This window comes from Medicago sativa, chromosome 1 (genome assembly GCF_051527215.1).
Source record: "Medicago sativa cultivar Bolivia chromosome 1, Bolivia_mono, whole genome shotgun sequence".
Lineage (NCBI taxonomy): Eukaryota > Viridiplantae > Streptophyta > Magnoliopsida > Fabales > Fabaceae > Medicago > Medicago sativa.
Window position 1 is genome coordinate 14287487 of NC_140749.1, and position 16836 is coordinate 14304322.

Here is a 16836-nt window from a genome sequence, read left to right on the forward strand (position 1 = left end):
AGTAGAAAACAAAAAGTACATTGGGATGAAAGGTGCAAACATGTTGAAAATGTAGATCCAAAAACAAAAGAAGATATAAAAGCATATGTCAATGGCAAAATGCCTATCGAGTTTCTGTATTTAGTTGTAAATTTCAGACTATCGAATTTGATTTCAAGTGATAAAAAAATATATTTCATTCTTGCAGGTAAATAGTGTGCCAGCAAAAGAGAATGGGTGTGAGGATGTCACACATGATGTAGATGATGTACTCATGCATGAGATTGCAGAGATCCTTATAGTGTGGAAAATGAAAATGGTTTGCTAGGAAACTCTATACGTTTTGAAGCAACTCGTGAAACTGATGGAGAAAAGGTGAAGTTTGGAAAGAGAGACACAAGTAAATTAAATTCGAAAAGAAGAGGAATCCAAAAAGAAGGAAATAGGGAAACTGGACCAGAATTCTGCAAGACGAAGAGAGGGTTGATGATCCGGTTTTGCATCAGCTAATTACGCAGTTGCAGCCACAGTTTGATGTGCCAGATACTTTCAGATGGCTGCCTGATGCAGTGGCTGGTTTTTCTGTTAAAGATTGCTACTTGGAGTTGTCAAATCTATTATGTTCGGCTGAATACGATGACTAATTTGTGGCAGCAGTTAGGCGGATATGGAGCACTTTCATTCCTACGAATATATGAGTCTGCGGGTAGAGGTTATTGCAGTATAGGCTACTTACTAGATTGAGTTATGGCGGAATGGTGTTTTAAGAGATGTTCATTAACGAATTTGTGTTTGTTGTTTTAGAGAATTCAAATAATCTAACCAATTGGCTAGGAGTACAAACTACAGGTTGGGATGGTGAGGTTGTGAACAATTTCCTAATCTTTTAACTCAATTGGTAAAAGTATCACAATTGGTTGTAACCCTATAAAACTAGTCTAATTGATGATGAAACATCTTCAGACTAAGCCTTCCAAAAGAGACTTGTCTGCTAGAAATTCAAACAGAGTTTGAATTGTGGATCCTAACAGACGAGATTTATGACCGTTGTATTTGTTGAGTGCTCGTTTTAGACTCCTCATCTGGAAATATACATTGGTTTGCAAACAGTAATATACATAATGAATATGGATATTTCGAAAGAAAAGAAAAATATAAAGCATAAGTAGTAGATATATGAAACAAATGGAGGAGCGTAAAAGCGAACACACGTGATAAAGGTGTGATAAAGGCAACATTGATAGAGACGGCTTAGAATCCTCTTCATTTCTTAAAAGAAATGTGTAATAATGTGACATATCAAATCTTTATTCAACTGCGTCAACTGCTTGAATACATCATTATTCATTGAAGTGAATAAGGATACACAAATGTTGATAACGACCTACAAACTTTAGCTTCCTTGTAGACAAATCCATGACTACAATAATACCCTTTTTGAGGACTACAATGTCTATCTTCAGAACAAATACATTGTCCTTCCAAAGCACAGCCATCAAATTTTACCAATTCCTTCCCATACAAAATCTCATCTGACCAATCACCAGAGAACACATCTTGTGGATCCATTTGTTTTTTAGCTTCAATAAAAAGATTAAAGTTAGGATATTTTTGTTGCACATTTGAAAATGCTAAGTTCCTATTCTTAGCCCAATGTGGCTTAGCACCATACTTGAAAAATGCAATCTGCTCCAATTCCTCCCACACATGTTGGTTTAGTCTAGGAGTAAATTGGTCATTTGCACGATAATAGTTGAAATCAATCGCTACCGAGTCTTCTGATTGTCCTAGATATGCTTCTGAGGCTTTAATGTAACGTATCAAAATTCCATTATAGATGTCTATGCCACAAAAATTTTGTGGATTTATGTCTCTTAATTTCTTCACATCATTGATAAAATCTCCAAATTTTGAAGCAGGGAAAATTGCTGCTGACTCGTAGAAGAACAATCCTTTTATTCTTGGATCCCATGCACATGATGTGTCTATTCTTGTTGAATATAAGCATGAACCTGAAGTTTGCATTTTTCCTTGATAGCCAATTACAGGATAGCTGGTGAAGATTAGGCCATTGTTCTTCAAACCATTGGCTGTTAATTTCTTGAATCCCAATGTAGTGGATGCTGTTAAGCATTTCCCGTTCGTGTTTCCTGTGTTTTCCAGCAATTCCTCTGCATGACAACGTTGAAGTTATATTATAGGATTTTATAAGCTTTGAACTTGTCAAGATTGTAAATTGCAGATGTGCAGTTAGGTCGCAATTTTTGGTATTTTGAAAAATCGGTCACAACTGCAGACGCAATTTAGCAATCACAACTGCAGACGCAATTTAGCAATCACAACTGCAGACGCAGTGAGGTGAAGTGCAATTATGAAACTTTTAAGTATAGTTTTAAAAATCAGTTTAGTGACCGACTCGGTAAAGGTACTAAATTATTGATCATTGATCGAATCATTAAGTCACTGATCGAACCGTATAATTGAATCAGATTGAATCAAATGACTCAATCATATAACTCGATCTCTAAAGAATTGTATTTACATTAAATTGGACCGAATAAGATGATTTGATACTTAAAAATTAACAATTAGGATACAATATTAGAATCCTTCAAACAAAAAAAAAGGATACAATATTAGAAATCATTTTTTTTTAAGGAAATATTAGAAATCATTTAATTTTCAAGTAAATAGAAATACCTTACATCTATAATATGTGATAATAGAATATTTTCTAAACATAACAATTATATTTTTTTAAGGGAAAACGTATCAAGAATATGTTCTTTCGAAAATAATATGTAAATATAATATAAAGGTTATAATATATGTCCACCCCCTCTAATATAGATGGGTTTTAGGTTCCTCCTCTATTAAAAAAATGTTAGATTTCAATCCTGTAACATAAAGATTTTTTTGGTTTTGGACTCTGATACCATCTGATTGGATAAAAATGCTGACATGGCATGCCTGTTGTGTAAATAATTCTCTTTTTCATTTTTTTTCTAAGTGTATAAACCATTAGACATATTGATATCATTAATTAATTATTAAAATCAAAAAAGAAAAAATCAAAAAAACAAAATTAAAATCCAAATTGCATTTTTGTTTTTCATCTTCTCCTTTCTCTCTTTGTTCTTCCTTCCATTCTACCTTGTTCCTCTTCATCCTCATCTTCATCATTCCATAACATTCATCTTCATCATCCCAACCCAAATACTAAGAGAAAGGAGAATAAGATGTAGTGAGAGAAGGGTTGTGGTTTTATTGATTTTTCTGGGTTTGTGTTTATGACGATGATGAAGTGAGACAGAGAAAATAAAAAAAAAAAACATTAACTTCTATTATTTAAAAAAAAAAGGTTAAACTGCATTTTTCGTCCCCCTAAGTTTCAAAATGTTGCGATTTTAACCTCCTATTAAAAAAATGGCAAAAGTGACCCCCCCCCCCCCCCCCCCCCAACAACACAAGGGAAATAATTTTGCATGACATGTGTGTATATACATACCATGTGCCAAAATTATTATACAAGTCTTGCGAAAATTTTAAAAATCCAGATTTTTGTTTTCATTTTTATTAATTTTTCCAATTTTTTAAAAAAATTTCAGTATTTTTTACAATTTTTATTAATTTTCCAGAATTTTTTTTAAAAATTATTATTTTTTAAAATTTTCAAGATTTTATTTTTTATTTTGAAAATTTTCCTGATTTTTGTTTTCATTTTTATTAATTTTTCCAATTTTTGTTCGGTATTTTTTTAATTTTTTAAGAAATTTTTTTCGTTTTTTAGATTTTTTTTAAATAAAAAATGACACGTGTACCCTATAAAAAAATTAATTATAAAGTCATCGTGCCACGTCAGCACCTGGAGTGTGGCAGATGGGATCAGGGGGGTTTTCGAAAGAATCTTCATATTTCAGGGTTGGAATCGAAAGAATCTTTTTTACAGGGGGAAAACCGGAACTCGCCTAAATTACAGGGGTAAAGACATATTAACCCTTTTTTATTTTGGGTCTCCTTATTTAGTTTCATTTGATCACATCTTTGTGAGATTATTTTAAGGACAGTGCATAATATATATATATAAGGTCTGGAGTTTGAACCTCATGCACTACCAAAAAAAAGTTTCATTTGATCTCATTATAGTCATTTGATTTCATTATAGTTGCGATGAATGAATCAGAGAGATGATGGTGTGGCTGTGCCGTTTGATTTCATCATTTCAGTTTCTTTTAAGTCTATTTTGGGAAGAAAACAAATAAGACATGTGAAGATGACATAAATATTTGTATATAAATTAACTTCTATAATTTATGTTTTTTAAAAGCTAGTAATATTTAGACAATCAATCTTTTGAATAAACAACGTCATTTTTTTAAAAGCTAGTAATATTTAGACAATCAATCTTTTGAATAACCAACGTCATTTTTATGATTCCACGTAATAACTTAACAAAATATATTTTATATATTATATATAAAAGGAATATACAGTTTTGGATGAATTTTTTCATTTCCAATTATACTATAAACAAGTGTGTCTACAAAAATGTTATATTGCTGATTTTATTAAAATTATAAGATTTTATTTAAAAATATAAGATTTTATATTATATTTGTTATATTATTGATGTCATTGAAAAAATAAGTATAAATTGCAAAATATTTATACCTATATTTTTAATCAAAAATAAAATTTATAAAACTATTATTCGTAATTTGTACGCATCAACTTAATAAAAAGAGCCGACAACAACGTACCTTCAGTGGCGGAGCCACATGAGGACTGGGGTATGCCATGGCCTACCCATTTATCTTGTGAAAAGACTATAATACCTCTGAGGTAATTTTAATATGACTATCATGCCACTCACCAACTACCCCAATCTTTTTAACTTCATCCATAGGTTAATATGCTTCAGTGATTTGGAAGTGCGTAAATATGTTAATTAGTTCCTTTGTTAATTAGATTTGCAAATAATCACATGATTGTTAATTAGATTTGTAAATATCAATGCTAGAAATACCACTACTTGTTAAAATAGTGATTCAATGTTGCAACTGCTGTTATACACCATGCAGCTGCGCCACTACTATTCTTGAAAAGGATACTGTTGGACAGACAAATATATATTCAGTCGAGGTTAGAATTTTTTTTTCTTTTATTAAGGAATTAAAGTTGTTCTTGTTTCACAATTTGTTATTTCTTTGATCTTTATGTGTGTATGTGTGATTATGTCCCTTTGACTTTGTTGAGCATGTAAACATATAGCAAAACATGCTAGTGATACAAGAGAGTACTATCTAGTAATCATATCTATCTTGTTAGTCTGGACATATCAATTTTAGAGTATCTGGTTGAGGAAAAATGGAGGGAGGGGACTCAGGGTAGAAAAACTCTTCCTGATTCAATGGGACAAAAGTGAGATATAATTTGGTCCATTTTGAAATCATGTATGTTATTTCAATGAAATTGAAACTAGCTTTTGTTATGAAATTTGAATGTTATTAGAATTGATGTAACATTGAAATCCATGTATTGTTATTTGATTTTTACCTTTCCTTTTATTTGATTTTTGTTGATTTTGAAACTGTTTCAATAGAAAAAGTTACCATGAAAAGTCAAGAAATCGATTAATTTTTTAAGAGGAAGGCCGATGATGGCGGCCGCCCCAAAAGTTTTGGTCTGGCTCCGCCACTGCGACGCATTGTTGATATGCATTTCTAAATCACCATTCACCAACAACCTGCAGCTGCACCTGAAATTGTTGTTTTGGTTGAGCAAATTTATGTTTGCTGCATCTCAACACCAAAAGAATGAGCCCTTCAAAAAAAAAAACACCAAAAGAATGAGAATATTGTGAGTGAAGGCAATTACAAGAAAAGAATCAATTTTGAATTTAAGACTCAATTTTGGATCAATTTTGGATGTTTATTTGGATTTTAGTCTTTTCTAACTTTAATTTGGAGGTTTTTATGCTTTTTGGATGTTGGATGTTTTTATCCTTTTATTTTACTTCAAGAATCTGTATAGATTATGTAAGAATCACATGTATTATGGTATGATGAATTTACTTGGGATTACATAAGAATCATGATTTTTGTTGGATTATTGTATGGATTATGAAATTTGATAAAATCATGATTATTTTTATTTTTTTTACAAAGAAAAATACCTTTTTTGATTAAAATATTTTTGTACAAAAAAAAATAAAAAACCACGGGTAACCCGCATATATCCGTGGGTATCTAAATACCCGCGGATTACCCGTATAGAGATACCCGCACGGGTATCATATTTATCCAACGGGGCGGGGACGGATATCATACTACCCGTACCCATGGATACCCATTGACATCCCTAGTTTAACCTATTTAAAGTAGAGAAAGTTGAATATTTAATGACTTTAATATGAAGTAGGCCTGTAAATAGGCTTCCAGTCCAGGTCAGGCTTTTAAATAGGTCAGGCCAGGCCAACAAAATAGGCATATGAAAGGCCATAGGATAGGCTCAGGCTTGCAAAAAAATTTGTAGGCCAGGCTCAGGTCTAGCCTATTCCCACCCTACTCGCGCGCCTTGTAAATTTTACAAAAATGCCCATGAGTAATTCGGATTTTAAAATCCAAAATGATTTTTCACTAATTCGGATTATAAAATTAGAAATATGCATATGTATAATCAACAATCAAAATCTCTTCCATTTCAGCAGTTTTGAATTTTGCTTTTAAAAACAACCAAAAGACAAAGTAAAAAATGCTAAAAACCTATCCAATAAAATCATAAAAATAAACAATAAAAAAATTCTAAAAATTAAATAAAACTAATGCAAAAAAAATTCATATTTTTCTGATAATATGAAGAAAAAAAATTAAAAATGGATCAAAACGATGGAATTTTGGATTTTGAGGGATGGAGTCTCGTAAGAAGTCTCTTCTAGGGAGTCTTGATCCTTGATTTTTTTTCCTGATTTTCAGTGAAACTTTCGGAACAATCGGATCTAGTAGCCCAAATATCGTTTTTTTACTCGGAAAAGCTAACAATGACCTAAAACAGGAGGATGATAGTTAGGAAGATTAATAACGTCCTTAAAATGACTATCCATGATATAATCATGTTCAGAACTGGTGGTGATACAGTTCGGATTATATAATCCGAACTATTTTTCCCTTGAAATATGGTGTTTAGGGGGTGTTCGGATTCTATCATCCGAAAAAATAGGGTATTTTTGAGGTTTTCGGATATTAAAATCCGAATTGGTGAAAAAACTCATTTTTCCACCCTATAATAAAGGAAAAATTCAGTTTAGATTTTAAAATCTGAAAATCACAAAGGCAATTTTGAAAAATTTACAGGGCGCGTGAGAATGACATAGGTGCGAAAAGTAATAGTCATCAAGTGAACCGTCCCACGCTAACCCATTTGTATTATCTGACCCACTGGGCCGAGGGAGGCAGGCTGGATCGGACCAGTCCATTTGACAGCTCTATATGGAACAATGTGTGTTTTCCTTGCCTTATAAAAAAAAAAAACCCAACTTACATAGGGTTTCAAACCTCCAACCCTTAGCAGCAGCCACTTCCTACCCTTTCCCGAACTGCCGCCACACTCTACCATTTTTCAGCGGATGCCTATTTGGATTAACAGGTATGAAATGTATAATCAGGTTTTTTGTGTTTTGGTTTTACGTATGAAATATTTGCTCTTTTCATGATCTGGATTGAAAGCGTGTGGCTGTTTTGTTTATTTCCTCTATGCTCTCACAAAGTGAGCCTTTGATAAATTTGGTTGTTTGGTTTATAGGATTGTTGCTGTGTCTTCAAAAATTATAAATAAAAATTTTCTCTGTTGGATCCGTTCATTTGATACGTGTATTTATTTTATTTTATTTGTATGTGTTCTTTTAAGTTTTAGCTAACCTAGATCTGCCATCGCTATTCCAGGCAACAACTTGATGGCACTGTTGATGATTTTTATTTCATCATCATCTACAATGTCATGCATTTGGCCATTCATCAGTAATATTGATCTTCTATCATCATCGAGTGTGATTTCTTTGATTAATCAGGTGAGGTACCACACTATATCTTAAGTAATGAATTTGTCAATTTTATTTGAAAGTTGGTGGGGTAAATTAATTGTTTAATAGCATTAGTAACCTCATACACTTTTTTTGCAGATTAACAAGCATCTAATTGTTGAATCTAATTGTGGAGGTTCGGGACCTGTTGGAGGAGGAATTGATCTTGTACGCCTCTATTACCAAATTTTAAAACATAGTCAATATGGTTAATGTTTTTTGTGAATGTTTTATTGGATGGTTGCATCGGTGTAACAACTTGATTGTTTTAGCTGCAGGTTTATTGAAAATGTGTAGAAAACCACAAGTGCCATGGAATGAAAAAGGTACAAAAATGCTGAAAATCTAGTCCTAAATAAATGAACCTAACAAGTGAATTTTGCTTATATTTTGAATATTTTGAAACGGAGGAAGTAGTGTTCTTGTTTTCTATTTACAAAATGTTATGACAACATTCTCTTTCTAAGCCTTATTAAATTCCGACAGTTCTGAGATTGTATGCTAAATGTTCCCCATAATATAATGAAAATTCAAAATTTAACTACCAACTATTTTTGACAAAAAAAACTAACTAAATATATTGTTAGACCTTTTTTGAAGAAATTTATCATTTGTAACAGAATTCTATTTAAATTCATCAAATATATACAACGTCATAATAAAAAACTTTAAACATAGCTCCTTACATGAACATTTTTTTTTACAAGTTTTCTTTAATATTTTTTTCAAATAAAGGATGAGAAATTAGGCATGTTTGTAGAGGATTTTGCGCACCAAGGGCCTTGCAACATATCATATTGTGAGGGGTTAGACTAAGAGCCAAACATGAGGCAATGATCCCTTCATTGAGGCAAATCAACGAACTACCCTCAAAACTAATCAAGCAGAGGCGGTGCAATGTAGGCCACGTTGTTTGGGTAATAGAAACAATGTTTGCATATAAATACTCAATTTTTACATTGTATTAGAGACATCCAATCAAATATAAAGCTTATTTCGCTATTTTCATCTCTTTATAAATACTCAAATATTAAATTGCAAATGTTAGTTATTTGAAGTATATGCTCTCCAAAAATTGAATTTTGGAATTCATACATTTTTATTTTAGAAATTAATTTTTTGAATAAAAACTATATATGCTGGTGTATCATGTTCTAAAAATTCAGTTCCATTTTTCATTTTAATTTTTCTTCAAAAATGAGTATTTTGCCTACAAAATTTTAGGAAAGAAATATTTTGCGTCAAAAAAAAAGGGTGTAAAAGAGTAGCTTATAATAAAAATAAGGAAGTGCCAATAGTAAATGCATCCAATTTGGCACATTTATATGTTCTTCAACGTGGTTTGGGTCTAATTGCTCAAGGTCGGCCCATTTTTAACCCTATACAGTTTATCAATATCAAGTAGCGTAATGATATATAAGTTTCGCTACCATTGAAGCAGGGGAATCATACCATAAATTGTGCAACAAATTTTTATCAGAGAAAACCTAGATACACATTGAGTTCATACCTAATCCATTCACGCAGGCGAATCAGGTATATGATTGTAGTACGATTTAGTTTTGTTTTGAAATTCCGATTTGATTCAACTATATTGTAACATAAATGGCTAGATTTATTTTTGGGGTATTGCAATCTTTTTTCTTTTTGCAAAATGGTAGTTTGCAAAATGGCATTTATTTTCCTTTGTTTTTAATCTTTTCCATGACTTTGTGTTTTATGGGTATGCGATATTGGTTTTGAAATGCGTTTTTTTAAAATATAAGGATAATCGCAAATTCATTTTCAGATCTGAGAATCAAATTTGACAATTAAACCTTCAATTTGAATTTAGGGAGCTTTAAACCCAAACTCATATGATCACATATTTGGGCTTTAGGTTTTTCTTAGGAACGTTGAGCTTTAGTGTCACAAGTTATTCAGATTTGAGATGGGAACCGACTAACTCTAAAATGACAACATTATCATACTTAACTTTAATTTGCATGTTAAAAAAATTAATGCTTCCATGACCATTAAATTGGCTATTGATGTAGTTTACTTCAATGCATAATTAATCTTGTGGTTGTTCAATTTATGTTCAAGTTTCAATTTATCTTGTGTTGTTCAATTTATATTCAATTGTCAATTAATGGTGTGTATGGTATAATAGAAGTACTTTGTCCTAAATGAATTCTTGAATAGTTTTGTTCACTTAAGGATATTATTTATCACCTATGGTATATATGCTTGAACTCTTAACGGTTTTTAGGTGGTCATGTTTTCATTTAGCCTTTTAGAAGCATTTCACAAATCCTAACAATTTGATACAAAGTTTGCTTACGATATTATTCTTATATATTATTGGTATATATCTTCAAATCATTTTTGTAGACTCATAATAATTTAATTAACAATATATTTATTTGATTATTAGAACCTTTATTTCCTTTTAATTATTAATATTTAATTTCTATGTATATATAGAGATTAAGTTTGTATTTATATATACACATTAACTGTTTGTTTTATCAATGAAGAAATACAGGGATTTGTGTTGAAAATAATTTTCATATTTACTCTAATTTGTGGTCATCTAGATTATGGCATCATTTATCAAAATTGGTTCAATCTGGATAGATTTTTCGCAATATGATCTCACGGGTCAGCATCAATGTGAGCCATCAACTATATGGTAAGTTTTATTTCAATTTATATCCTTATTTTAATTTGATTATATTACATAAAATGTTGTAAATTTATAAACTCGATAAGCTTTAATCCAAATCTTTGTTCCTACAATAAGAGATATCAATATTCATAATGTTATTAGATTGACTAGTAACAAAGTTAGTGATTTGATTAATTATATGATAATTAGTGACAATGAGAATGAAGATAATGCTCAAGATGTTAGAAGGACAGGTAACTTCCAATATCATTAGCTATTTATATTTTTTACTATTTTATATTGTGTTGCTTGATTTTCATGTGTACTTAATATACACCAGAAAAAATAGGTCTAACGATGGAGGGCCAAAAAGAAAATGTGATGAGCACTGTTATTTGTGAACCAAAGGAAAGTGAAATGGAGGGTATCAATAATGCTTCCATCAATAATAATGTTGACGAAGCTAGCGTTGTTGATAAAGGAAAAGGGAATATGATTCAAACAAATGAGGAGTTAGAATTTTCATCCTCTGTTGAAGAAGAAGTCCTAACATTTGCATCACATTTCCTACCCTTTCCATATGATTCACTACAATTTGGGGAAGGTGCCTCAAAGTTTTTTACAGGTGGAACTGATTCTAGGCTTGTACTCAATATTGATGAAGGTATTGAAGAAAATTTATTGGATGAATTTTACTTCCCTCCAAACAATGTCGAAGTAAGTATATCCTTCTTTCATTGTACATAACCATTTAGTAGTGTTATTGCTTTGTATGTGATTTTAGCCGGTAACCATTCATATAACATTCATTTTGCATGTGCGCGCGCACATATATATAGACATATCTATGAAGAAAAAAATTTGCAAGTCTCCAAACAATCTATTTTAATAACATGCAACAAAATTCACACTTTTATTTTATCAATTTTATTTTCTAAATTCCTTTGTAGGAATATGCAGTCTGAGTCAAGATTCTCTCCATTTATTAGTCTCTCCATTTGTTTCATTTAAAGAGATAAAAACACAGAAAATTAAAAATAATTAATAACAGTGGGATCCGCTTATGAATAGGATCCACTACATACTTTTTTGTATCTATCTCTCACCAAATGACATTATCCATTTATTTTTAAGCAAATGGTGAGGATCTTGACTCATGCAACTAGTTAGCTTATACAACATAATATATATTTCAAATATTATCATAATTCATTTTTTACCATCGGGGGTCTAGCATAAGTAGTTGATGCGCTATATGTGTGAGCATGGTAAAATCTCAGATACTTAATTTGATTTCCAGTTATAAAAAAAAATATGTTTATTTCTGGCAGGAAAATAATGTGCCCACAAAAGAGAAGGAATGTGAGAATAACATAGATGAAATGGCCATGCAAGAGGTTCCGGAAATCCTTAAAGACAAACTACCAAATGTGGAAAATTTAAATGGCATGAAGGGTCACTCTATACTTTTTGAAGAAAGTCATGTAATTAGTGAAGAAGAGGTGAAATTCGAAAAGCGGAGCAGTGGAAAAAGTAGACCCCAAAAGAAGATAGATCCCAAGAGAAAGAAATATGAAAAGAACTGAAATTCATATCCTTTTTGGTTGTTTTATATGAAAATTAAATTGAGGAAACAAGGTTGATGATTGAAGATACTTTGTTTTGTAAACTTGATAGAAATTATATAAGACAATGAAAAAGTAGATGGTACAAGACTTGTTGTTGTGAGGGGTTTACATTAATTTTTATTTTTGAAATACTTGAAAAATGTGGCCTTGCACCTTACTTATGAGGCTTTAATGTAACATATCAAAATTCTATTATAGTTTTCTATGCCACAAACTTTTTATGGATTTATGTCTCTAAGGATCTTCATATCATTGAAGAGAAATCCTTTGTAGATGTTAAGCATTTCCCTTTTGTATTTCATGTGTTTTCCAGAAATTTCTCTGCATGACATGGTTTATATGTTAAGTCATACATATATACATTTTACGCTAAGTTAGAGATTTTAAATTCCAGTTGCAATTAGGTCGCAATTTTATCGATACAGTGAAAAATCACAGATAAATGTGATTTAATTGAAACTTTGGTCTTTCTATTTTGCTAATTAAGGTATTTTGCCTTGTATAAGAATTGGATTGCCTCATGATTGGAATCAATGAAAAATAATAAATTTTCTTTTCTAACTTCTCTCTAGAGTGTAATCTTTTCTCAAATTGGGGTGTATTCCGTCACTAGAGGCATCTAAGGGAACCCTTAAATCACATTCTGAACAGTTGTGTGTCTTGACGAGCACCAAGTCTTATCTACAACCTCATACTTCTGTCCATGTTCTATGTACACATTTTCATATCATTACCATCAGTAAAATTGAATGTTATGCTTCTTTTGAACCTAAATTGATTTGCTAGCATTTCTCACGTAGAGGTAAAATATTATACTAGTACTATGTAATTAAACACATTTGTAAAGTAACTTCTTCCATGTAAAGGAGTCAAAAATGCCACAAAGTACTACTTAAGTATTGTAAGAGGAATATTTGTGCGAAAGTATCAGTGTTAATCGACTTCTTCTGATGCCAATCGCGAGGATTTCAAAATGGGATCCAAACCATCAACTTAGACGGAGAGACATTGTGTCTCTGTCTCTATCTCCATCTTACACTATTCTCTTTATCATCTTGTTTATTATTTCTATCAATAATGCTATTTCCAGCGAATTGGAATTTCGTGAAACATAGTGACCGTGTATTCCATTGAGTCATTTTTAGTTGACCAACATCTTTCCATTACTCCCCCCATGATTTCCGCCAAGGCTCTTTTTTGATTGGTTGGTTTCTGTATAGTGAAGCGTTCGGTAAAATTTATGGCGCTGTATATAGCACTACTGTATTTCTATTTCATATATTTCTCTCATAAAATACATATGAATACACTAAGCTATGATGTCTTTTCCTTCATAAAGGTAGTCCAATTCATTTCCTTCAAAATGGTGTTGACACCATGTTAAAAATGAGCGATAAATGTTTTTTGAAATTGGTTGAAGATTGAAATTGGTTTAATCTTCCTATATTTTTCCCAAAACGATCTTAAGCATTCTCAACAGTGTGAACCTTCCGCTATATAAGAAAATTTATAGTGCTATGCAATGAAACACATTCGTAAAGTAACTTCTGCGGTTTAAAGGAGTCAAATCCTACATAGTACTATGCAATTACTGTAATTCAGAGAAATTTACATGTGAAAGTAAGAGCGTTAATTGAATAAGATGATGCAATCAATGAAGACGAAAAACCTAAAAAGACGCGTTTTAAATCTAAAATAATGAAGGAATTAATTCCTGGTTAGAAAACATGTCACCCAATGAAGTAGTTGTTCAGAAATGCACAAGTGAAAAAAAATAAAAAAGAGTAAAAGTAGAAAATAAAAAGAAGATACAAAAGAAAATATCAATGGAAAAATGCCTATCGAATTTTCTGTATTTAGTTGTAAATTTCAGAGTATCGAATTTGATTTCAAGTGATAAAAAAATATATTTCATTCGTTCAGGTAAATAGTGTGCCAACAAAAGAGAATGGGTGTGAGGATGTCACACATGTTGTAGATGATGTACTCATGCATGAGATTGCAGAGATCCTTACAGTGTGGAAAATGAAAATGGTTTGCTAGTAAACTTTATACGTTTTGAAGCAACTCGTGAAACTGATGGAGAAGAGAAGTTTGGAAACAGAATCACAAGTAAAAGTAAATTCGAAAGGAAGAGGAATCCCAATATAAGGAAACAGGGGAACTGGACCAGAATTTTGCAAGATGAAGAAAGGGTGCAGCTGCAGTTTGATGTGCCAGATACGTTCAGATGGCTGCCTGATGCAGCAGCTAGTTTTTCTGTTAAAAATTGCTACTTGGAGTTGTCAAATCTGTTATGTTCAGCTGAATACGATGAGTAATTAGTGGCAGCAGTTAAGCGGATATGGAGCACTTTCATACCTTCGAATATATGCTTCTGCGGGTGGCGGTTGTTGCAGGATAGGCTACCAACAAAATTGGAGTTATGGTGGAAGGGCGTTTTAAGAGTTGTTCATTAACAAAGTTGTGTTTGATGTATTAGAGGAATCGAATTATCTAGTCATTTGTTTGCTTCTTGCACAAAGACTATGGAAGCGTGGAAGTTGATTTTCATTTGGCTAGGAGTAGCTACAGGTTGTGATGGTGAGGTTGTGAACAATTTCCTAATCTTTAACTCAATTGGTAAAGGTGAGAAAGGCAAAATAAAGTATCACATTTAGTGTAGTTGATAACGGCTCTGTGCATTTGGTTGGAACGAAACAACATTCTTTTTAACGAGAAGGTGGCCAATTTCTTAGAGGTGAATTTGGTTGGGACGAAACAACATTCTTTTTAACTGGTTTTTCTAATGTGAAGAATGTGGGATTGTTTTGTTTAAGAGGCTTCCTAGTGTCACTCTTGTTGGTAAAGCAGGAGAAACTTTGGGTGGTTTATTATGTTAGGGGTGGCAGGAAGTCTCTCCTAGTCCATAGACTCAAGAATATTCAGAAAACAATACATAGTGCTTATAACTTGGAATCTACATGGACCACAACAAATATATGAACATTCACTTAAATCAGATTCAGACATCAACTAAAATTGTTTTCTATGATGTTTGGTTCTTCTTGGCACAAAAATATAATAAATCAAAAAAAAATTATATACTACCCTCAGCGTGTATTTTAGAGCTTAAGAATTTCAATATTCATAACTATCATATTGGAGCAGTATACTTGTAACCCTATACAACTAGTCTTGTTGATGATGAAACCTCTTCAGACTAAGCCTTCCAAAAGAGACTTGTCTGAAAGAAATTCAAAGAGTATTTCTTGTTGTGAATCCTAACAGACGAGATTTTGACAGTTATGCTTGTTGTGTGCTCCTTTTAGACTTCTCATCTGAATAACTACATTAGTTTGGAAACAGTAATAACTATAAGAGAAACTATTAGGAAATATTTAGAGGTTAATGAGTTGAATCCAACTATAATTTATGATAGAATATTATAGTGTAATTTGATCCAAGTAGTCGACCCCACTTGGTGGGATAATATTTGGTTGTTGTTGTTGAGTGTGTGTGTGTGTGTGTGTGTGTGTGTGTGTGTGTGTCCTTAATTCTCCTCTGACACTACTTGTGTTTGAGAGACTAAGTGTTTGGTTATTTAATCTTTTTTAGCTTAAAAAGACACACACACACACTCAATTTAGCTCGAACAGATGTTGGACACTAAATCAATGAGGAAAACCAACACACTACCTTCAAAATTAGCCGAACATATGTTGGACACATTATAGATCATTTCTCCATACAAATACTCAATTTTTACATTGTTTTTGAGACATCCATTCAAACATAAATATTGTTTTCGCTATTTTATCTATATATTATTAGTTTTCATTTATTTACATCTTTTAATCATTTGTAGTCCATAAGATCAAAATCTAAAAATAATTGTACTTAATGTTAGGTGTTTGCGCAAGCGGTTTGTATTAGAGACATCCACTCAAATATAAAGCCTATTTCTCTATTTTCATCTCTTTATTATTTTGTTGTCAATTAGGTATAAATTCAAAAATAATTGTACTTAATGCTCAATTAGGCTACAAATAATTGGAGGTTTTCTGCTGGTTTCGTTGTGTCTAGGCTGGTTCCTGCGGTGTGCGTGTTCGGTTGTGTCAGGGGTATGGCCGTGGATGGCAGGATGGTTTTTAGTTCTGTCTGGTGGTTTTAGCCTCTGCTGTTTGTTGTTTTTCCCTGTTTCCCTGTTGTCTCAAGGCCACCCTTTGTACTCTATTTCCTCCTTGCATGTTAGTGCTCCTTGCGCTAACTCAGCCTAATAAAATTATGATGTTTCAAAAAAAAATGCTCTATTCCGATCAGTTCTGAAACCCACATCTGAGGGACAAACATCCTCCCATGTCTTTAAGCGCTTAAAGAGAGGGGAATTACAATTGTGGATATCAGTCAAAACTCAACTGTAGTGTTCCTACATTAACAAAGTCTAATAAAAAAGACTCAAACTATGGCTAAAACATTTTGTAACAACACTAACTAACTAACAATTATGATTGGGCGTCATC

At 31.9% G+C, this 16836-nt stretch overlaps 1 pseudogene across 1 annotated transcript; it reads right to left on the reverse strand.

The window, feature by feature from the left end:
* Positions 1-1216: 1216 nt before the first annotated feature.
* LOC146952923 (L-gulonolactone oxidase 3 pseudogene) lies at positions 1217-2157 on the reverse strand (annotated as a pseudogene). The gene has a single exon (XR_015007945.1). The product of XR_015007945.1 is annotated as an L-gulonolactone oxidase 3 pseudogene (transcript).
* Between the last annotated feature and the right edge of the window lie 14679 nt (positions 2158-16836).